At 43.0% G+C, this 23268-nt stretch overlaps 1 protein-coding gene and 2 long non-coding RNA genes across 13 annotated transcripts in view; 1 reads left to right on the top strand and 2 right to left on the bottom strand.

Annotated features, from left to right (window-relative positions):
• LOC144302470 (uncharacterized) overlaps positions 1-1822 on the bottom strand; it is a 9242-nt gene extending 7420 nt beyond the window's left edge. The window contains exon 1 of the long non-coding RNA XR_013369389.1: positions 548-1822. This is a non-coding gene — a long non-coding RNA (uncharacterized LOC144302470). The remainder of the gene's footprint in view (positions 1-547) is intronic.
• The window catches only part of LOC144302448 (uncharacterized), a 30480-nt gene extending 27753 nt beyond the window's left edge, over positions 1-2727 (bottom strand). The window contains exon 1 of the long non-coding RNA XR_013369322.1: positions 2382-2727. This is a non-coding gene — a long non-coding RNA (uncharacterized LOC144302448). The remainder of the gene's footprint in view (positions 1-2381) is intronic.
• Positions 1367-23268, top strand: part of ZNF407 (zinc finger protein 407) — a 447661-nt gene continuing 425759 nt past the window's right edge. For 6 of the 11 annotated variants that reach the window (XM_077878730.1, XM_077878948.1, XM_077878869.1 and 3 more), the window contains exon 1: positions 1369-1661. The gene's annotated coding sequence lies outside the window, so the exon portion shown is untranslated. Of the gene's footprint in view, positions 1662-23268 lie in introns of all 11 variants that reach the window. The other 5 variants (XR_013368900.1, XM_077879168.1, XM_077879101.1 and 2 more) reach the window with 4 other exon arrangements.

The raw sequence follows: 23268 nt of genomic DNA, 5'->3' as shown, positions 1-23268 counted from the left end.
AATCAATCACCCAAAGCCCAACACGATGCCTAGTCCATATGGAGAACTGCACTAGTTACTGTTACGGTTCAGGGAGGTATCACCATGTCACACGGGACCAACACCGTCGAAATAGATATTTCAAAGTTTGTAAGTCCTACATTTTCAACTAAATTCTAAGTACTTTTTCAAGCGAACTCTTTGGAGAAAGAATCTAATTACTCGTCTTTTACCAGTAATGTTTTCACTCAGTTAATGTTGGTAAATGGTATAAACACAGCATTGACAGGCGGGTCGTCTAAGGAAACTTTCCCACGTCTGTCTCCAGAACTTTCAGTTCGCCGTTACCGACCTGGGTTAGGGCAGCAGACTGGCAAGGGTGGCTTCGAGTCTAAGGCTGAATCCCACCGTCACTAGCTGTGGGATCCCGGGATGGCTGGCTCCTCTAACCGGCAATATCCGACAGCGGGACACACAGGAGGATTCACGGGGATTACAACGTGGAACGGGACCCCCGTAACGAGTATGAAAGTCACTTTAAAAACTATTTTAAAAAGGTTATCATCACCTAAATGTCTGCATTCTTAAACAGAACAGGGCTGGACTTCACCTTGAGAGACGATTTGGTTTAGAAAGCCCATCACCACAATGATACGACCATGACTTTTCAATCCCGTTGGCTTAAAATTCCCTAACTGCCGACGTTTCAACAGGAGTCCCCAGCACGCGGGAGCTGCACGACCCGACCCTGGGTGGCCTTCCCTGCTGGAAAAATTATGCCTTTGACTACGATGGAAAACGTGACGTTTGGAATCATCCCACCTCCCACATTAGAATTCAACCAAAACAGCAATCAAAGAGAACGTAGATTTAACATTCCGAGCTGCCGCGGCCAGGCCGTGCTGGCTCTCCCACCACCCGCGCCGCGTCCTGAACGTTAGTAAAAGCAGCTCGTGCGGGGACATTTCTAACACCGAGGATTTTTCCAGCTTCTCCTGCCAAACTGGCGAACCGCCACAGTCAGCATATTGCCTCCCCGTGGCTTCCCAGGGCCTGCGACCCCGAGGGTCCCTCCCGGAGCCACCGGAGAGTCTTCCTCCGACGCTGGGGCTGCGCACGCGCCCGGCCCAGCACCCGACCCTCGGCCCCCGACCTCGGGGCCCACAGCGACGGCGAGCGCACGACGCGGCAGAGTGGGGAGGAGGCAGGACCCGCCGGCAAGTTCCTGCTCCCGCGCCCTCTGGAAATCAATCCCAAGGGGCCCTCCTGGACCGACACCGCGCGCCGTCCGCCCTGACACGCGTCTCCCCTCGCGGAGATTGACTCCTTCGGCCTTCCGTTTCCCTCTTCGGGGGAGGGAGGGAGGGGGGGGGAGGGACTTCCGGCTGTATCTCCGAGTGGTTTCCGGCAAGAGCCGATGGGCCGAAAAGAAGGCGGCACACGGGTCGGCCGGCCACTCGGGGCAGAAACGGGGACTCGATGTGCTTTCGCTAAACCAGTTCCGGGACCCTGTTTCTTGGTCGTGGTGTCCGGCGCTCGGTCCGCCACGGAGGCGACCTGGGAACCGCCGGAAGTCGCTCGCATGAGAGGCAGGAAGTCCCTCCCTTTCCTCCCAGAGGGAAGACGGTGAGCCGGAGGAGTCAGTCAGAGGGGCGAGCAGGAGCGATTCCGTCGGCAAACAGGTAAGTTATTCTCTGGCCGGGGCGGGGGGTTTGGAGGCGGGGACCGTCCAGCGTCAGCGCAGGGCCTGGGGGCGGTGGCTTGAGGGCCCGGGCCCGGGCTGCTGGGCGCCGGGAGCCCCGCCAAGGCCCTTCGCTCTTCCTCCTCCCCCCTCCCCCCGCCTCCGCCCCTCCCCGCTCGCCGGTCCCTCCCGACGCCGCCCAGCCTCGCCCGGCACACGCCCGCCGCCCGCGGCCCGGCCGCCGCCCGGCCTCCGCTCCCGCCCTCCTCCCGCTCGCTGCGCGACCGCCTGCGGCGGGGCTCTCGGGCCGGCGGAGCCTCGGCTTCCCCGCGGGCCGGCTGTCGGCACCCCGTCGCGCAGCGGGTGTGCGGGGGAAGCACCTGCCGCAGCCTGGAGCCGCGGCCCCGCCGGTTTACCGTCCGGGCGGTGGTTTCCTCCTCCTCCTCCTCCTCCTCCTCCTCCGTCCGGGCGGTGGTTTCCTCCTCCTCCTCCTCCTCCTCCTCCTCCGCCGCCGCCGCCGCCCGCCTGCTCCCGGGTCACCCCCAGATGCACCGCTGCGCCGCTGCTGCCCGCGCCTCCTTCCGTTAAGGACGCTGGAGCCCGGGAGCAGCGCGCCTGCAGGGCCGGGTGCTGCGCCTCGGCCCGGCGGCTCTGGACGCGGGGGGGCCCGGGGCTGCGGCGCGGCCGTGCGCGGGCGGCTTCGGCCCGGGCGGAGACCCACCTCTTGCCAGCCCCAGCGCGTCCTGAGCGTGCTCGCCCGCGTCCTCCGGGTCGGGTGCCGGGGCTGCGCCCGGGAGTGCTGACCCCTGTCTGTCGGCTGAGCTGAGTTTAGATGGCCCTTCTGTTTCCCTGGGGAGTTGAGGGGAGAGGAAGGGCATCTCGGCAAGGTTAGCATCCCTCGACACACGTGCGGGAGGCCTAGTAAAGTAACTGCAGGCGATCCCAGCCCTCGCGGTGGCCGCGCTGTCCGTTTGCCGCCCGTGCCGCTGGATTGAGTCCCACCCGCTACGCCCTGCCGCGCGGTGAGGAGTCCGGTCCAGCGGGAGCACGGCGGAGGGAAGGGCCCTGCCACCGACGGAACAGCATTTCTGACGCATCCTCTCTCTGCATGCTTCATTGAGCGCAGCAACCTCGTAGACTAGGATTTAATTATTCCCTTTCTGCCAATTAAAACTCAGATTAAATCCTGCGAACAAAGTTAATGTCAGAATTCAAATCTCAAATGTTTGTTACTCATTCTTCAAGTTTGTTACTCTCGAGAAAACGAACGCCTCTTGGCATGTCTGATACACAGTGTGCAAGGTTCTCTAGGAGCGGACGTCTTCCTGCGTGATCTGCAGGCAGGTGTGATTGTTGCTGATAACACGGTTGCCACGGTGCCTTTGTAAAAACATTATTTTGGGATAATTTCAGATTTACAGAAAAGCTGCAAGACAGGACAGGGTCCCACTGGTATTCAGCAAAGCGTACTGACTCCACCTGAGCAAACAGTGGTCCTCGCTTATTTCCACACGCCACTCTAGATGCTGGAGTTAGATTTCAGGATCTGCTTAAGGAGGCAGATACAGAAACAAATACAGTGCCTTTTGCTAAGTGCTGACATGGACATGCACAGAGCAAATGGTGTCTGCCTGGGAAGGAGTGGAGAGGGCTTGCAGGGGACGGGGTTTGGTTTAGGTCTCCAGGATTAGTGGGTATTCACTTGCTCCATGGGACATTTCTCCCAGCATTGACTTGAACTAGGTTTGTGTCGTTAGAGGAGAATTCGGACCTTTATAAATTAGACTCTCACATTTCAAAGGAAGGGGTTTGTATGACAGGTTTTTCAGGTCTCATGGTGGTGAGAAGATTTCCAGTTCCTAAATCCATGAATAGAAGTAGAAATTAAGCTCTTTTTCTTAGGCAGTAATGGAAATGTCTATATCTATACATTTTAGAATTCTTCTTCTTTTTTTTAAGAAGATTTTTTTTTTTAAGATTTTATTTATTTGAGAGAGAGTGCACGTGCAATGCAAGCAGGGAGGGAAGGGCAGAGAGAGAGAGGGAGAAGCAGACTCCCCGCTGAGCAGGGAGCCTGATGAAGGGCTCCATCCCAGGACCTTGAGACCATGACCTGAGCCACCCAGGTGCTGCATGTTTTAAAATTCTTTGTTTTCAGACTTAAGTACATCTTGTGGTTAGGTCACACATGCTCTTTATGCAAGGATGGGGCGCAGTTCTTTTTCTTTTTAATATGATTTTTTTTTAATATGATTTCCTGCTTTGTAGTTTGGCAACATAATCCCAATCTAACCGGTTATCTCTCAAATACTTAACTTTTTTTTTATTGCTGTTTTTAAAATATTTATTTATTCGTGAGAGACACACACAGAGAAAGAGAGAGAGAGAGAGAGAGAGAGAGAGAGGCAGAGACACAGGCAGAGGGAGAAGCAGGCTCCATTCAGGGAGCCCAATGTGGGACTCGATCCCTGGTCTCCAGGATCATGCCCGGGGATGAAAGCAGGTGCCAAACCACTGAGCCACCCAGGGATCCCCCAGTTCTTCTGAACTATAATGTGTGTGTTAGATAATACCCCAGACATTTGAGTGAATGCCTTAGCTTGGCTTCTATAACAAAATGTGATAGCCTGGAGAACTGACAACACAGGTATTTACTTGTCACAGCTCTGAACATGAAGTCCAGGATCAAGGTGCTGGTTCCTGATGAGGCCTCTTCCTGGCTTACAGATGGTCACTTATTCCGCTGTGTCCTCACATGTCAGAGATCGAGACAACTTGGGCCTCTCTTCCCCTTCTTATAGGGACATTGATTCATCTTAGAGACCCTACCCTCATGACTGAATTTAAATCTAATTACCTCTCAAAGGTTGCACCTGCAAATACCATCACGTTGGGGATTAGTGATTCAACATAATGAATTTTGGGGGAGGACACAATTCAGACTATAGTAGATGGGTTTCTTGGAGATTTTGTTTTTACGTGAAATTCCTCCTGTACAGACATGATATGGAAATAAATAGAAAAATCAGCATTTGTATGGTTTTTGCTAAAGCAAACACAATTTTATCTAGATAAGACATTTTAGATATATATGTGTTTTTGAAGATTTATTTGAGGGAGAGCACAAGAGCATGAGTGAATGTGCAGGGGTTGTGGACAGAGGGAGAGAGAAAATCCTGAAGCCGACTCCCCATGGAGCGTGAAGCCAAGGTAGGTCTCCATCCCAGGACCCCAAGATCATGACCTGAGTCGAAGTCAAGAATCAGTAGCTTAACTGACTGAGCCACCCAGGTGCCCCTTATTTTATTTAATTTTTTTTTTAATTATTTTTTTTTTTTTTAATTTATGATAGTCACAGAGAGAGAGAGAGGCAGAGACACAGGCAGAGGGAGAAGCAGGCTCCATGCACGGGAGCCCGATGTGGGATTCGATCCCAGGTCTCCAGGATCGCGCCCTGGGCCAAAGGCAGGCGCCAAACTGCTGCGCCACCCAGGGATCCCCTTGTTTTAGATATATTAAATGCGATTCAGAGACCAGTTGAAGAAAAGAGGAAATTTTAGTTGTTTCATTTTGATGAAAAAGAAAGATGCGATGAAATACTTGGGTGGTCCTTTCACTTTTCTTTTAGGCCTTAAAGAAGTGACCGCCTTCCTAGATTGGTCAAATCTTTCTCAGGACTGTGGCAATGATCTGTTCCAGTTCCCTGGTTGTCCTGTAAGGAGGCTGAGCGCCCACAGAAGCTGAGTAATCTGTCTCCGAGTTTAGCGGCAGAGCAGGGATTAGAATCAGGCTTCCTGATTTACAGGCCAGTCTTTCTGCTTCCATCAGGGGTTCTCCAAGTTAAGGTGCATCAGAGTCACCTGGGGAGCTTATGAAAATACTCAGCGTCCCCTGGGCTTCTGATTCAGCAGGTCTGGACTGGGGCTGAGAATTTGCGTTGCTGACAGGTTCCACCTGGGTGACATTGAAGCTGTGGGCTCTGAGATCACACTTTGACAGCCCTGGCCATACACAATGTTGCCTTTAATCTCTTAGGAGAGTAAGTAAACTCCCTGGGTTTACACCAGTGTAACCTTTTCCCTGGTACTCAAAGAATGGAGTTGTTTAATTTTGTGTTACCAATCAGCAGTGTACCAAAAACATAATGATTAAATGAAAAAAAAATTAAAAGGATGAGAAATATAGTATTTCTTGGAGGGAGTCATTTTGGCATTTTCAAGGATAATTTTTGGAGATAATTCTAGAGGTCAGAACCACTCATTGAAGAGAAGTCACATGAGCTCTGAGGACCTTCCGTCTTATCGACATTTGCACTTAAAGAGTGTCTGGGTTAATTGCTAGGTTGTATAGGAGTGAAAAATTACTTCCAATTTTATTACTCTATGCTTTTCTCTGTTGTGTTCTGAAATGTTCATTTCTTATATATCAGAATCTTATCAGGCCCTCACACAGTTATGTGCCCATAGTAGATGTTAAATAAATGTAAGTTGAATTAAAAAAGGATTAAGGGGGAAAATAAAGTGGACCATTTTTCTGGAGAGATTTCGGTGCCATAGGAAAATTACTATACTTTCTACATTATCACAATTACAGGCTTTTATGGAAAAGTTATAATTTATTCCAGTTTAAGCCTTATTTGCAATTATTTGGATTTTTTTTTTAAGCACAATTTTGGAGGACGCAGCCTGTTTTTATGTTACAGTTAATGAGTGATTTATCTCATACCTTGTGTATCATTCATCTGAAATGATTTATAAACACTTTATACTTTGAAATAACTTAAGAATTACAAAAAAGTTGCTAAAATGGCTCAGAGAGTTCCTGTATACTTTTCAACAAGCATCCATTGATTAGCATCTTATGCATGCATAGTGCAGTTATTGAAACCAGATAGTTGATAGAATTAATCTAAAGACTTTGAGGTTCACCACCGTGTCCCTTCTCTGGTCCAGGGTCCAATCCAGGAGCCCACATTGTATTAAGGTATTCTGTCTCCTTAGTCTCTTCCAGTATGTGACATCTCCTTTTGGCTTTATTTTTAATGACATTTATGCACTTGAAGAGTGCTGGTCTTTTATTTTGTAGAAAGTCCTTTATTTTGGATTTGTCTGATGTCCTTTCATGATTAAATGGAGTGTGAAGCATTTTGGCAAGAAGACCACGGTGGTGAAGTTGTGCCCTTCTCGGTCTCGTATTGGGACGTACGTGACATAGACATGTCTTATCACTGGGGAATTTTAACTTTGATCTCTTGGTTGAGATAGTATGTGATAGCGGTGCTCTCAAGATAAATATTTTCCCTTTGAAATTGATTACTTTCATTGCTTTACTGATTTTTGGTACAGAAGTTTAAAAGAAATGAGCATATAATGTCAGAATCCTTTGAGCCTGGTCCCAATTATGAGAAATTTCTTATCTCAGGAGGTTTATTATTATTTGTCAGACACAAACATAGCATGGAAAGGGAAAAGTGTAGGCTCTTGGAAGAATGGTTATTTGCTCAAAAACTTGTACTTGATCTTGGTCAGTCTCAGTTTTGAATTGGCAGGAATGGATGCTATTTGTCCCAGTTCTTTTGCTGTGGTTCTGCAATGTCTCACATTTGTCTTCCAGTGTATGACTTTCCATAACTACACTGCTTTTCTTAAAATTCTCCCTAGAGCCTTTTTGTAGAAGATAGATACGCTTCAGTTCATCACAAGGCAGGTGCTCTAAGTATTCTCCTACTTCCCAGCACTTGGTAGTGCATAGTGCATGCGTTCTTTTTGTATACCATGGTGAAGTGCTGGATACATTACATATACACATCTGTAAGTTGGTTCTGTTTTTCAAAATGCCCGTGCCTTTTCTATCCCAACCAGAATAATTTGAAGCTATATATCTGGTCTGTCTCCCTGCAAAGCTCGCAAGCTCTCTCTCCTTGGATTCAGGGAACAGATCTCTTTCTGTTTACCAGTGACTTGCTTGGTACCTGGCACACACAAGACACTTGATATTTATGAATAAATGAATATTTACATGTGCATTTTGTTAGTAGAATATGGTGAACATCTTCTCACATTAACAGAGCTGTGTAATCTGCACGGTATTCCAATGTATGGACATGCCATAGCAGCTTCATCTTTAACCCATCCTGCATCATTGGATATTAGGTTGTTTCTAATTTTTATATTATAAAGAGCTTCATGCTGAATATCCTTAAACACGTATTTTGTCCAGTTATTTCTTGTAGAGTCATTGATAGGTCAAATGTATATGTACACACATAGAGAGTGTGTATGTGCATGTGTGGAGAGAGGGAGAGAGAGAGACAGAAAAATTACCTTCTAGGAAGGTTTATAGATTTATATCCCAACCAGTACTGTTGAGAATGACAGTTTTCCCACACTTTTTTCCAATGCTTAATTCTCTATATTTTTAAAAAGACTGCATTGAGTTTTTGGGATTTTTTAAAGGATTCTTCCTGGAGTATGGTGGGTTGGGGATCATAGTCTAATTTGTTAATAACTTTCCATATTTTCACATTGGAGTTTTTCAGCTTTTTGTGTGCCTCAATGAGAGAGCAGAATAACTCCCAATAAAGGCCTGAGTGGTTAACACCTAATCAGTATTTTACTTGGGGGCACTTTTTGTATCCTCACAAAAGTTATAGTTGGCTATAACTGGTCTTTACCAAAAAGGAAACGTTTGAGAGTGGGATACATTTTAAATCACATCAAACGTTTTTGAGAGTGGGATACATTTCTAAATCACATCATTCAAAAAAAAAATCAACTATAGGTCAACTATAGGCTTAAAGACAGCAAAACTGTGGAACTTTTAGAAAACAAGGTAGGATAGTAGTTGTATGACTCTGATATAGAGAAGAGATTCTAAAACAAATCACAGAAGACGCAGACCATAAAGGAAAAGATTCATAAGTTTGACAATATTAACATCAATAACTTGTGTTTATTAAACCATCAAGTGAGTGAACAGACAAGTCACAAGTGATAATAGGTATTTTCAGTACACATTAGTGATAAAAGATTAGTATCCAGAAAAGTAAATGGCAAATCAATAATAACAATAGAAAAATGGGCAAAGGACCCCACCTCAATAGGCATCTCACAAAACAGGAAACCCGAATGCAAAGATTTTCAACTTAATTGGTAATTAGGGAAAGGCAAATTAGGATGAAAAAGGTATATAGTTTCACACACATTAGGTTGGCAACAGCATAAAAATCTGACAATATCTGTTGTTTGGGAGGAAACAGCTGGATTGCTTATACCCAACTGATAGGAGTGTAACTTGGTACAATAACTTCGGAATTATCTTGTAAAGTTAGAGACCAATGTATCCTTTGACCTAGTAATTCCATTTCAAAGTCTTTATCCTAGAGCAGTGCCTCTAAAATGTGTTCCCAGGATTTCACGGGAACTTTGTAGGCAGATTTTGGGCCTCACCCTACACCTACTGAATCAGACTTTGAGGATGGGCCAGCTTAACAAGCTCTTCAGGTGAATGGGTACATGCTAAAATTGGCAATTCACTGCCCTCTAGAGAAACTGCTGTGCTTGAATGCCTGGCGACGTGTACAAGAACGCTCACTATTGCACTGGTAAAAGGAAAAAACTGGAAGCAGTGTACATCACAGGAGAATGGATAAGTTGTACTAGACTTCTATAGTGAAGGACTATACGGTAGTGAAACTGAAGGATTTTAGCTGCATGCATCACCAGGGATAAGTGTCAGGAAGGTCATCTGGGGGAAGAAAAGATACTTCCAGAAGAATATATATACTATTTTTCGTTTTTTTTTTTTTTTTTTTAAAGTTTGGAAATGTGCAAAACAAATTGTATACTGTTAGAGTACTATTTGCTAAAGTAATTAAGAAAACAGATAAGTTACAGACACAAAGTCCATGTCCGAGGAGAGCTCTGTAAGTATGAAGAGCGAAGGTGGTGGGGGCACCGAGAGGGACAAAGATAAGTATTTAATTTTCTTAAACTGATCTGCACCCAGGGATTTGTTTCCTTGCCCATGGTAAAATTGTTTTTTATATCTACCAAATATTTAAAACACAAACATCTGTGCTTTTTTTTTTTTCTTTTTGCAAAGTCTGTCTGCATGGGACTATTCACTTTTTGTAAAAAAGATATGATGAGGTGATTGTGGTAAAGACGTGTTTTTGCAGGATTAGGATATAAACTTTCAGGAGTAGAGATTTCAAAAAAGAAAATTGGTTTCAATGATAACGATTGTTAATACTTGCTGAGTGCTTACTGCCAAGTACATCATGTGCTGAGTTTGTTTATTTATTTATTTATTTATTTATCTATCTATTTATTTTAAAGATTTATTTTTATTTATTTATGATAGACATAGAGAGAGAGAGAGAGGCAGAGAAACAGGCAGAGGGAGAAGCAGGCTCCATGCCGGAAGCCCGATGCGGGACTCGATCCCGGGACTCCAGGATCACGCCCTGGGCCAAAGGCAGGTGAGAAACCGCTTGAGCCACCCAGAGATCCCCCTATTTTTATTTTTTTAAAAGATTTATTTATTTATTCATAGGAGATACAGATTGAGAGAGAGAGCAAGAGAAGCAGAGGCATAGGCAGAGGGCTCCTCATGGGGAGCCTGATGTGTGATTCGATCCCAGATCCTGGGATTGAGACCTGAGCCAAAGGCAGGCGCCCAACTGCTGAGTCACCCAGGCATCCCTTGTGCTGAGTTTATACAGTGAGGTTGTGTGGGCCAGTATCACCAGTACAGGAAAGGAAAGGTAGCTGTGGGCTTGCAAGTGCAAGTGGTAGAGGCTCTCTGATCTGAAAAACCCTTAGAAAAGGTCAGAGCAAGAATATAATCTGACAAAACAGTAAATGACTGAGAGTGCTGGAGTTAGGAGAGAAAAAGTAAAAGCAAAGTGGGGAGTGTAGGAGACTGGTAAAGAGTCTGTTTGCCCCATTTGAAAAGTTACTTTGTCTTAGGTTTTTTCCTAAGCCAGTGTATATGACTTTATCTGCTAGAATTAGCCGATGACAAGTCCCTAAAGCTGAAAAAGAAATTGAATTCTGTTTTAGTTCTAAGGATTGCATCTTCCAGGTCATTAGAAAGTGGTATTAGGCCAGAGGATTTAAGAAATGATACTTCTTGGCTTGGGCAGTTGGTTGCTAAAAAGGGAACTTTGGAGAATTTTACCTTTGCCTGTTTTTTCTTCACCTTTGATAATTTTTTTTGAGTGTCCTATTTATCCCATATTCTGAGGACTTTTTCCTTAAACATTGCTTGCACTGAAAATCTTATTGAAAGCCATCATGGTATGACATTCACTCCTTGAAATTAACAAGTATAGGAAAAATAAAAATGTGGTTCTTGAAGCCCTATGTCAAATTATATGTCCTATGGAACCAAATAGCACTACTATTTTTGTTTGATATTCAGAGTGTTAAAATTGTCTAAATCAGGAGAACTGTCAAATGTTTGTAATTATATCATGTCATACTTTCTAGCAAAGTCAGCTCCTCACTAAGAAGTTGACAGCCTACGAGAGTCCCTCCATAGCAGGGAAGTCTGCATTTCAGACACATGGAGTGCCTGTCAGAGATCCCTTATGGGCAAATGTAGAACATAGCCTTCTTAAAACTGATTTTAGATACTTCAGCTTTCCTAGTTTCTGCTGCATTTTGCTGAAGCTGTGTAATCTCAGTCATAACTCTCAGTGTTTTGCAATGTGTTTGATGTTCACACTTCTCTTTTATTTTCTCCTATATGCTGTGCTTTTTGTCTTGTAAATACAAACAGAATAGCATTAAATAAAAACAAGTAAGGTAGTAAGCCTAGTCAGGAAAAGACATTGTTTAACCCAGTTGGGAGTTAAACCAGTGTAATCATCCATTGTAACCAAAGTCTAGCTTTCTTGTCACTTACTAAATATAATGGAACCTTGGTGTTTGCTGCTTTTTTTTTTTTAAAGATTTTATTTAAAAAAAAATAAAGATTTTATTTATTTATTCATGAGAGATGGGGGCGGGGCAGAAATACAGGCAGAGGGAGAAGCAGGCTCCATGCAGGGAGCCCAACGCGGGACTCGATGGGACTCCAGGATTATGCCCCGGGCCAAAGGCAGGCACTAAACTGCTGAGCCACCCAGGGATCCCCCAAATTGCTGCTTTTTAAGTGTACAATTCACTTATCATTTCTGCTGACTGTGAATTATGGGTTCGAATTTGATATATAATTATTGGATCAGTTTATTATAGAATGAGAAATCATAGGAGTGCATATAATTATAAAGCCATTAGAATTTAAGGTGGTAATGTACTTTTAAAAATAGCTTAGAAAATTTAGATCATTAGGAATGGTAGGAGAAATTATTGTCTTTCAAAAAATGAGATCAAATGGTTTTCATTAAGAATCTTGTGGGGATCCCTGGGTGGCGCAGCGGTTTGGCGCCTGCCTTTGGCCCAGGGTGCGATCCTGGCAGACCCGGGATCGAATCCCACATCAGGCTCCCGGTGCATGGAGCCTGCTTCTCCCTCTGCCTATGTCTCTGCCTCTCTCTCTCTCTCTCTCTGTGTAACTATCATAAATAAATAAAAAAAAATTAAAAAAAGAAAAAAAGAATCTTGTGGGTCCATCATGTAGTTTTGGGTATGGGTATGGGACTACTAACTTTTGTCCCCATCCCAGACTTTCTTTTTTCTTTTTCTTCTTCTTTTTTTTTTTTTTTTTTACAGAGAGAGAGAGAGAGAGAGAGAGAGAGAACTCCAGAGTGTGAACTCGGGGGGGGGGGGGCAGAAGGGGGGGAGAGAGAGAGAACTCCAGAGTGTGAACTCGAGGGGGGGAGCAGAAGGGGGGGTAGAGAGAGAGAGAGAGAGAGAGAAAGAGAAAGAGAGAATCCCAAGGAGACTCTCAGCCCAGCGTGGAGCCCTGTGCAGGGCTCAGTCTCACAACCCCGAGCTCATGACCTGAGCCAAAATCAAGAGTCCCACACTTAAGTGGGACAGAACCCCCCAGGCACTCCTGGACGTTCTGAATCAGAATCTCTCCGTGGATAGGACCAAGGGTTCAAGTTTTGATGATTAGGTGAATTTGTAAGGGATTGATATTGTCTATAATTTCCTTGTTTTACAAATGTGGAAGTAAAAGCTCCAGGTGTGCTCTTCAGGGATAGTTGCATTTCTCAAAGGTTTTTTAAAGCCTGAAAGCCTTCCTTAAGGATCTAATGATAAGCAATATGATCATTGTGGGGTTGGTGTGTGACAGAGGAGGCTGGCTGCCCACCTAAATCTGTCAGTTCTTCTCTTTCCTAAGACAGAGCTACAGGGTTCCAGGTCACATTTTTCCGACTCTGGCAGGAAGCAAGTATGAGTCAAGTGGTAGGTGCCACTTTTCAATCAAGGCTTTTAAGAAGCAAATGTGCTGCCTCTTTCAGCTCCTCTGTGTCTGTCAGCTGGATGCAGGGAAAGAGGAAGCTCTAGGGCAGGCCTTGAAGGTGGGAGGAACCAGGATTCCAAGATGGACCTGGACCTGACTGCCTGCAGACCAGGAACACTTGCCCTGGAAGTCTTCAAGAGTGAGACACAAACTTCTGTGTTTGTGCTTGACCCATTTTTAAACTCACTTATTACAGTAGTAAAGGTGTTAGGTGTTACCTTCTTGCTGTGTTGGTTCTAGCTTCTGTATCCAAATAAAAAAGGAAAAGCAGGTTGTGAATATGTAGAAAACTAGTATTCTGTAGTTATCCTCCTCCACAGATATAGTTCTGTGATCTGTTCCTTGGAATGTGGAAGCATGATATTACAGAGTTGGGGTCTTTTATCATTCTGCCCTGTTTCATAGATGTGTGACCTGAAGGAAGCTCCTACCCACATGTGAATATCCATAAACGGGACTTTGTGAGACCAGCCCGGATGGGCTGCCAATAGCAGGGAGGGGACTGATTTTCAGAGCATTCTTGTTTCAGAATGAACTCAGAGCTGAGTCCTTATTGATTCCTACTGATTTTTTTAAGCATTTATATAATTAAAAGAAATTAGTAAATGAATAAGATATGTAGAGTTTTCCAAGGGTTAAGTCATTTGCCTACTTGATTGTTTTTGCTATATTTTATACCCCAGTATTTTAATCTCACATTTTTTTAAAACTGGACCTTGTCATAAGAAGTAATATATTAATATATGTGAAGTCCTAGGTTGGTCCTGTGTTTTTCTTCCTATCCGTGGTTGAATAATATGTACTTATTTAAAAATCCTTGCTTGTGGTATGTAACTTTATTTTAAAATGCCATTAGTGATTTTCTGTTGCACTTGGGAAATATTGTTCACATGAGAAACACTATTTTTTTAGTAACTTCAGTGCTTCATCCATAAAATTTGAATAGAAATAAATGCAGTCACCTGGAAACTAGAAGACACACTGTGTCTGAGGAGGCTTTGGCTGCAACATTTTCCTATTAAGAAGGTTGTTATTCTGTTTTCCTCATGTCTGTGTTTGTGGTCACTGAGGGATCACAAAAACAGTGTGTCTTAACCATTTGCAGACTGCGTGAAGCAGCATCTCCTAGAGTTAGTGAGCGGTGGGCCTGTAGAAGCCAAGAGCGTGGCATGAAGGGGAATCCTGAAACACGCTGATACTCCAGCAGAGAAAGCCCCTGATGGTAACCCCCTGGCCCAAACTCCCAGAGGACAGTGAGGCTTGGAAGGAACTGAGAAGCACCACTGAATCACCGATTTAAATGATTTTGAGTGTATTAGGAAGAAGAGCAGTGGGGAACTCACTCACATTTCCCTCTTCTTCTTCCAGTTGCCCATATTCTTTTCCTAAGTGTGTGTAGGGTGCCACCGCGGGGGCATTTTGGGCACCGTCAACAGGAGGGGGTACTTTGTTGGAGGGGTGCCTCTGCCATCCCTGTGACTGAGGAAGTAGCCCAAGCATGTTTTCACTCCCCTCACAATTGGTTTTAAAGTTCTAGAATTTACCTAAGACATTGCACTTATATCACCTTAGGTTTTAACCTCTACAGTCATTTTGGTAGCTTGTCTCCTGGTGTACAAATTAATACTTTAAGTCTGTTTTAATATTTGTCTTTTAAGGTGAGAATGGAGCTTCTTAATTCAGGTGTTCCAGAATTTTGTAGACAAGTCTTATGCACTGTAAACACTGAAACGGAAACAGTCTTTTTGGTTTTCCTTTTGAAGAGTCTATCTTTGTATATAGTCCAGTTTTCTCTCCTTTCTTTAACCATATTTTATTTTTTGCATTCATTAACACCCATGTCAGCAGGCAGGATAAATAAAAGCAGGCAGGAAAAATAAAGGTGATAGAATTTGTGATGAATTTATTTTCCTAATTTGTACCACATCAGGTAAAACAAAAGAAGTATGTTAAAATGGTCCAAAAATATTCTTTTTTTTCAAGAAAAATGCAGATAACTGAATATTGCTGAATTTATTGCAGAAATTGAATTCATACTTGTTTTTTTTTTAAAAATTTTTTTTTATTGGAGTTCAGTTTGCCAACATATAGCCTAACACCCAGTGCTCATCCCATCAAGTGAAAAATAATCATTTTTAAAAGACAGTTTGGAGGTTATTTAACCTCTCATTTATTCATTTTTTTATTTTAAAGATTTTATTTATTTGAGAGCATGTGTGCATGAGTGAAGGGAGGTGCAGTGAGGGAGAAGCAGACTCCCTGCAGAGCAGAGAACCTGATACCCTGATGTGGGGCTAACCTTCTCATTTGTCATCCTAGTTAACAGTGAGATGTGAGAGACACAGAGGTTTAATGAAAAACAGCAAAATCGAAGTCAGATGGAGAATTTGGAGGGAAACTTGAAAATGGAAATGAAGTTTTACCAGGTGTAAATCATGAGAAAAGGGGTAAGAAAAGTTATAGAAGAATGCCAGCACTTTGTAATGAATGGCAGAGTAGTTGCAGAGAGAACCTTCTAGGGCAATGAAAGAATCCACAGGTGTGTATGATTGCAAGCGGCTCTTAGTTGCAGAGAATTGGACTAGATGGTACGGACAGAGCTCAGGTGTCCAAGGACAGAAGATGGAAGCAGTGCTGACCCGATGTAAGGATGCAGGAAGTCTTGTGATGCCTCTTAGCCGCATGTTATCACAGTGTGCCGTTATACATCATGCCTCTGTCAGGAAACTGATGTGTTAGCCGGTTCGTGGCCTTTTGCTTGGGACACGAGGAAGGTTTATCTGTTGCAGATGGTTGATACCATTGAAATTTTGTAAGATTGAACATACATTAACCAGCTTTGCTAGGAATAGGAAAATACTTCATACTCCTGAAGTATGACACTCTGTTGGCGTTGGCATCTCCCAGAACTTTTTAAGGCTGGTGTGGAAACTACAAGTGGACAGGAATCAACAGATACCAACAAATAGTTTTTTTCCCTCTAATGGCAAAGGAGTCAAAACTTTTTAGTACAGGGGCACTCAGGTGGCTCAGTGGTTGAGCGTCTGCCTTGGGCTCAGTTCGTGACCCCTGGGTCCTGGGATCGAGTCCCACATCAGGCTCTCTGTGGTGAGCCTGCTTCTTCTTCTGCCTACGTCTGCATCTCTTTGTGTCTCTCATGAATAAATAAATAAAATCTTTATAACAAACCCAAAAACGTTTTAGTACAGAGACACAGCTACACTAGGAAGAATATAATTTGCAGTGGGTCCTCAATTGGAAGTGAAGTCTAAATGGGAGCTGCTAGTTCCTATGTAGTTTTCTGTCAAGTCTAAGAAAGTGATCTTTTTTTTTTTTCTTTAAGAAGCTTTATATATATATCCCCTGACAGTTCCTAGAGATGTGGCAGAGATCTTTGTAAGCCATCTATTTGAAACAAACTCATCTTTTTTGTTTTTTTTCTTTACTTTTTATTTGGAGATAATTTGGAGAGTGTGTACACTCTCTTTACGTGTGTGTGTGTACACACACCCTTTTTTCCCTGAACTTTTTTGAAAGTAAATTAACTATATTATGACCCTTTACCCATAAATCATTAAGTGTATATTTTCTAGAAATAAGTATATTCCCCTATATAATTAAAGCATTTAATTATATAAATTCACATTAGTACTTATATTGGGGTTCTCCACAGAAACAGAACCAATGGCATGTTAAATGTAGACACAGAAAATGACATTTATTAATAGGAATTGGCATGGGGGCACTATTGGGGTTGGGAAGACCTCTTTCGCTGGCAGAGAAGATGCATCAGAATTTAGAAACTCAGCATCCCCAGCTTTATTAGGGTCTTCCTTCATGTCCCCATCCCAGGGTTTGGGGCTTGGATCCTTCCCAGTTAGCACTCTCAGAGTAGCAGTGTACCCCTGAGAGGCTGCCCATTCACCTTGCTTTTGGATCTAGCCAATCTCTGAAGGATGTTCAGCATTTGATAGGCAGCACTTTCAGCCCTGCAGCTGTAGGAGATCAGGCTTTCCTGCAGGGCACACTTGGAAGCTCTCAGGTCATTTATGCAGTGCTTGAGCTGGGACTTGACTCTCCGAGCTCATCATTTTCTTTCATTTTGTCCAGCAACATTTGGGCCAACCAACCAGTCATTATATTCCTTGGTTTTTCAGAAATGTTACAGAGTCACTTAGCGCTTTGATTCATATAAATGGTTGATTAGGAGTATCCAATGCAGGTATTTTGTGTATCTGTAATCAGTTCTCATCATAGACCAAGTATAAGCACTCTTTTTACACTGAAAACAGAATCATTAGCATCTTTTAATCCAATCAGATTAGAGAGCCAATTCTAGAAATCCCAGAACCAAGTTAGAAAATTTATCCTTTAATATTCTCCTCTGGAACCACTCTGTACAAAAATGTGTGACAGTATTTCAGTGAAACAGTAGGCTCACATATATGTGTGTATACAGATGAGCCCCTGTCTTATAGGGGTTGGCTTACAGGGCTGCGGGGGCTAAGAGCCCCACAGTCTGCTTTCTGCAGGCTGGAGACATGAAAAAGCTGATGGTTTGATTCAGTCTGATTTTTAAAAGCCTGAGAACCAGGAGTATTAAGGCAGGAGAAGATGGATGTCCCAGCTCAATCTAAAAACAAAAACCAAAAACCCAAAAACAAATTTGCCCTCCTTTTGTCTTTTTGTTCCATTTAGGCTCTCAGCAGATTGGGTGATGCCCACCTACATTGGTGAGGGTGATCTTTACTCAGTCTGTTGATTCAAATGCTGTCCCTTCCAGAAATAGCCTCATAGACACACCCAGATGTAATGTATTACTGGCGATCTGGTCATCCCTTAACCCAGTTAGCTAACACATACAGTTAATCATCACAGTCTTTTTCGTCAGTTGACCTAAAATGTCCTTAATAGCATTTTTTCCTTGCCATCACAGGATTCAGTCTGCGAATAGGCATTGCATTCAGTTGTCCTCTCTCCTTTGCCTCCTCTAATCTGGAATGTTTCCATAGTCTTTGTCTTTTATGACATTGACATTGGTGAGGAATGTAGTCCTCTCCATTTTTTTTCTTTTTTTTTTTTTAATTTTTATTTATTTACTTATGATAGTCACAGAGAGAGAGAGAGAGAGAGAGAGAGAGGCAGAGACACAGGCAGAGGGAGAAGCAGGCTCCATGCATCGGGAGCCTGATATGGGATTCGATCCCGGGTCTCCAGGATTGCGCCCTGGGCCAAAGGCAGGCGCCAAACCGCTGCGCCACCCAGGGATCCCCTCCATTTTTTTTCTTTTTAACATCTTTTTAAAATAAAATATTCCTTGCTTTGTGTTTGTCTACTGTTTCCTCTTGATTAACTGCAGGTTTTGCATTCTCACCTGCATGGTGCATGGGTGTCCTGTCCTTCTCAGGGTGTTCTGTCTGAAGGCATACTATGTCTCTCTGCCTTTCCTTGAAAATATTAATTTCACAGCTGTTGCTGATTTATCCACTGGACAATTACTGAGGTTTTCAAAAAATTCTTTCCTTGAAACTGATAAGCAGTTTTTGGGGCAATGCTTTCATACCATTCAAACATTCTACATATCAGGATGATTCCCCACCCTATACTTAGCATCCATTGATGATTCTTGCCTGATGCAGTCTTTGCTAGTATGACTTTCTATCTTCTTCACTCCCTCCATATTTGCCAGTCGGCCCTCAGCATCCTGCTATATACACAGGGCTGTCTTTTCTCATCGGTTCATCCATCTGCCAACTATGAACATGGACTTGTCCATTCGTGTGTCTAATGGTGCTTAATTATTTGGTGCTCACATTGTCCCAGATTTGGCCAGGAGGAGCCCCTTCCAGCTGACTCTTGTGTCTGTGTTACATCATCATCATCGTCTTTTTTAAACGTTTCTCGGGCAGCCCGGGTGGCTCAGCGGTTTAGCGCCGCCTCTGGCCCAGGGTATGATCCTAGAGACCCGGGATCGAGGCCCATGTCGGGCTCCCTGCATGGAGCCTGCTTCTCCCTCTCTCTGTGTCTCTACCTCTCTCTCTCTCTCTTTGTGTCTCTATGAATAAATAAATAAATCTTAAAAAAAAAACATTTCTCCACTTTTTGACATAATAAAATGTTCTGGGCTCATATTGTACACCTACTTTGCCCCAGCCCTAGAATCTGCCATTTCTTGAGGCTGCCAAGTTCCTTTTAGTGGGAGTGGTGTTAGGGGCCAAGATCTGGTGCTAAGGGTGTATTAATTGTTTCTGCCCACCTCCCTCTGTTCTTGAGTGTCAGTGTTAGGTCTCTGAGTGCTTCCTCAGACATTTACTTTTTAATAAGTCCCCCATATCTTTCCTTTTATTTATTTTGATTCAGAGTTTAGTCCAAGAACCACAATCATAAATGTGTTTCTATCTTAGAGCTTCTTTTTTTTTAAAAAAATTATTTTTATTGGTGTTTAATTTGCCAACATATAGAATAACACCCAGTGCTCATCCCATCAAGTGCCCCCTTCAGTGCCCGTCACCCAGTCACCCCCACCCCCCGCCCACCTTTCTTTTCTTTTTTTGAGAGTGGTCAATTTCCATTCAACCGTATGTAGAGATTTTTTAAAAAGCATCCCTGTCAGTCGTCTTCCCAAAGTAATATGTTTTAGAAAGTATAGGAAAATGCCAGGAGGAAGAAAAGTGACCCATAATTTTGCCACCCAGAGGAAATAAAAAAACTATTAACTTTGGTATATAAATGGACTTGGTTAAAACTACCTCCATTTAAAAAATTTAATACTGAAGCCTTTTCTCCTTTCTAAATATACTTTTTTAGCACTCAGATCTTTGATACCTAATAATTTATATTCCACATGTTCTGAGACTTGATAGTTTTTATATCGTGTGTTAGCTTATTGACATTTGGAATTACAGTGTTTTCCAGATTTCTTCCCAAATTAGCAGTTTCCATCTTTTTTCCCTGCAGCTCTCTGATGAGCCATTGTAACCCCCCCCCCCCCCCCCCCCCCAGTGGACCTGGTGATGTGGTCTCAGCAAGAGCTCTGGAACGTGTCTCTACGTGGGTTTTTGTTGTATTTCTCCCAAATTCGCAATTTGGAAATCCCTTTTTTCTTCGTGTTTTTTCTGCTGGAATGAAAAAAAAAAAAAAAGAAATCCATACCTAAGAGTTCGTTTTCTATTGGTTGAGTGTAATATGGCTCCTTACTGTCACCGAGGGGTTTTCTCCTTGGACGCAGGGGTCTTCTTTCTCCTCCCCTCCCCTCTGGCCCAGGACGCTGAGGCTTAGGTGCAGTGGTCGGTGGTCACCACGCGGGCTGCAGCCTATTGTTGGGAAGCTTGGGATGAAAACAAAGGCTTCCTTCTTTGTACTTTAATGTTCTCTTTCACTAGTGTTTAAAATTTTTAGAGTAAATGGATTACGTGTTTCTTTTTATTCTCCTCCTCCTCGTTCCTCAGCTTTCAGTATGCCATGTGCTTCATTTCATTCTCTTGCCTTTTGATAAAGATAAAAGGCAAATTTGAGTAAAGTATACTAACTTTTATCATGGAATGCTTTTTTTTATGGCTGTATTATAAATTCTTGAAAATAAAGGGTCTAATGGAAACACTTAATGAGAAAGTATAGGGGCTCTATCACATATACCTCCCCCCCCCTTTTTTAGTGAATAGACCGTTTAAACTAAATTAAGTAAAGGATATAAATTCTGTTGTTTCAGTTTTAATATTTCATGACTGATTTTATAGATGAAATTATATTTTACAATAAATAGGAAGAAGAATTTATACAGCCTGTTCTATTTGATGTGAAACAGCAAATCCCATTTCTCTGCAGTTGTAAAGAAAATTCATTATAATGTCTTTAGTTGTAAGAGATGGTTTCATTGTGATTAGTTACATTGATAATAAAACAACCTTTTCAAATGGCATAAGATACCAACGATCCTGTGCGTCTGCTTTTAATGGCATTGAACTTTTTCATTCTCTACTCAGAGTCTTCATTCCCCTTCTTTTATCCTGTTTTCCTGTTCCAATAAAAATTTTATTTCTTTAAAATAAATTTTAAAAAATTGGTAGAAATACTAACAAGCATTGATTTTAAAAAAATCCGTTGTGAAAGATATATTAAATTTTAACATTTTGTGTAAAATATTTCTGACTACAAAAAGCTGCATTTGTCAGAGATGGTTGATATAAGATTATCGTAAAATTAACTTTATTACTGAATCAATTTAATGTATTTGGAAAATAGTACTTGAAGTGTAGGAAGATTAAAAAAAAAAAAAAAAGAAAAGAAATAGCCAGGTAAGAAGGCTGAGCTACTTTTACAGTTTATCTTGCCCCATGGTTTGTTGTTTTATGTTGATTTTAATACATTTTCATAAGTAGTGTTGGAAAGGTGGAACTCTTTGGTAATTAAAGGGATGATGGTCTTTTTCTTCTGTTGTGGTCACCGTGTTTGATCCCTATTAGTATGTTTTTTTAGTGATTGTTTTAGCTCTACCATAGGTACCAAGCACATATTCTAATTTTTAACTTGCAGGCAAAAGTGAATTGGATATTGGAAATAAAACATGTTTCCCTAGAATAGAAGCAAAATTCTGTTCTGATTTGAGTGAGAATTTTTTTCTCCGTCAGGTAGTTTTACTTTACTCCTACCATTTGGGCTGGGGAGCACATAGTTGGGGCCTGCTTGTTCAGTGTGTCCCTGGACACTGGCCGGGGAAGGTTCTTTGTTGGGACTAAGCTAAACGTGGTACATGAGATACTTTGGAGTTGGAACTTAATCAGGTATGAGGAGTCCTGTGGCCGGTGTCCCCTGGATCTTCTGAGCTTGCATGTGTCCTGCTAGGGGAAGGAGGGGGTCACGTGGCCTGTGGCCAATGCATGTGTTCATCATGTGAGCTGCCCCATTGGATTTCGCGACTGTTAGCAATGTAGGCTGCTAACATTTCAGAGTCTAGCTGGAAAGGAACTCATGGCTACTGTTAGTTCTGGGGCAGGTTGCTCTCTGAGCAATCCCTGGGGCCTATACAAGTGAGTGTCTAATTCCAAAATGAGCAGGTTTTTCAGGAAGCATTAAGACATTCCTTTTATTCCATACAAATCTAAATTTAAGACTCTTCCTCATCTCTTTATTAGTTAGCTCTTTAATAACTCTTGACTTTGTTATATCAGTTTTTCATTGTAAGCTGTATCAGATCTGGTTTTGGTAGTGAAAGAGGTATAAATGTCAGTTGATTAAAGTTCTAAAATCTTACAGAAGTTTGATAAGATTTCTGCTCTTGACATGCATATTATACAATGTATTTCAGTGAACACGTACTGATCCCCTCTTGTGTACCTTAATCTTAATGTGCTAGGACAGAGGATTCTGTGGTTAAAGGTTAGAGCACATAAGAAAGGAAGTGTATAGAACATACACATAAAGGAGGGTGAAACTGAGCCATTGTTATTTTTGACAAGGTGGACAGAAGGGCATTCTATTAGTTCTCTGTTCCTATGTAACAAATTATGTTAAAACTCAGTGACTTAAAGCAACAAGCATCTGTTACTCCTGGTTCTGTGGATTGGGAAGGTTCTGGCTCCTGGTTTCTCCAGCAGTCAGGTTGTTATGGGGGCAGTGGTCATCGGCAGTCTGACTTGGTGCTGGAGTAGCTGCTCGCCGGCTGGTAGGAGCCCTGTGTTCTTCTCCGGCCCATGATGGGAGCTTAGTCTCCTGCCCCACACAGAGGCTGCGTGAATGTCCTCGCAGCAGGCAGGCCAGAGAGGGGGCCCACAGAGAGCCTGTGCCTTTCATGACCTGCTCTCTGGAGTCAGACACCGTCACTTCCACTTACAAGCAGGTCAGTGAGGCCAGCCCACACCAAGGGGACAGAATGAGGTTTTTGTCCTTTGAAGGGAGTGTCAGACAGTCTGTGGACTCATTTTAAACTACCACAGGCCTTTTCCTGGGTGAGGAAATGGACATGCTTACCAACTTACTATGTAGGAATGCACTGTGGCCTGTTCTCTGGACAAGGACGTGGGTTTTACTGGACCGAAGTATTCATGCACTGGTCTGATGGTGCACAAACCATGACTGTGGATACATCCATTCCTAGTGGTAAAGCTGCCTCTGGTGTTATCTAGTGAATGGATTTTAGGGTGCTAAATTATACTCTATTGTCATGGAAGAATTCATTCAACTTAGAGCAT

Source organism: Canis aureus, chromosome 1, assembly GCF_053574225.1.
Source record: "Canis aureus isolate CA01 chromosome 1, VMU_Caureus_v.1.0, whole genome shotgun sequence".
Lineage (NCBI taxonomy): Eukaryota > Metazoa > Chordata > Mammalia > Carnivora > Canidae > Canis > Canis aureus.
This window is presented reverse-complemented; position numbering and strand designations above follow the sequence as displayed.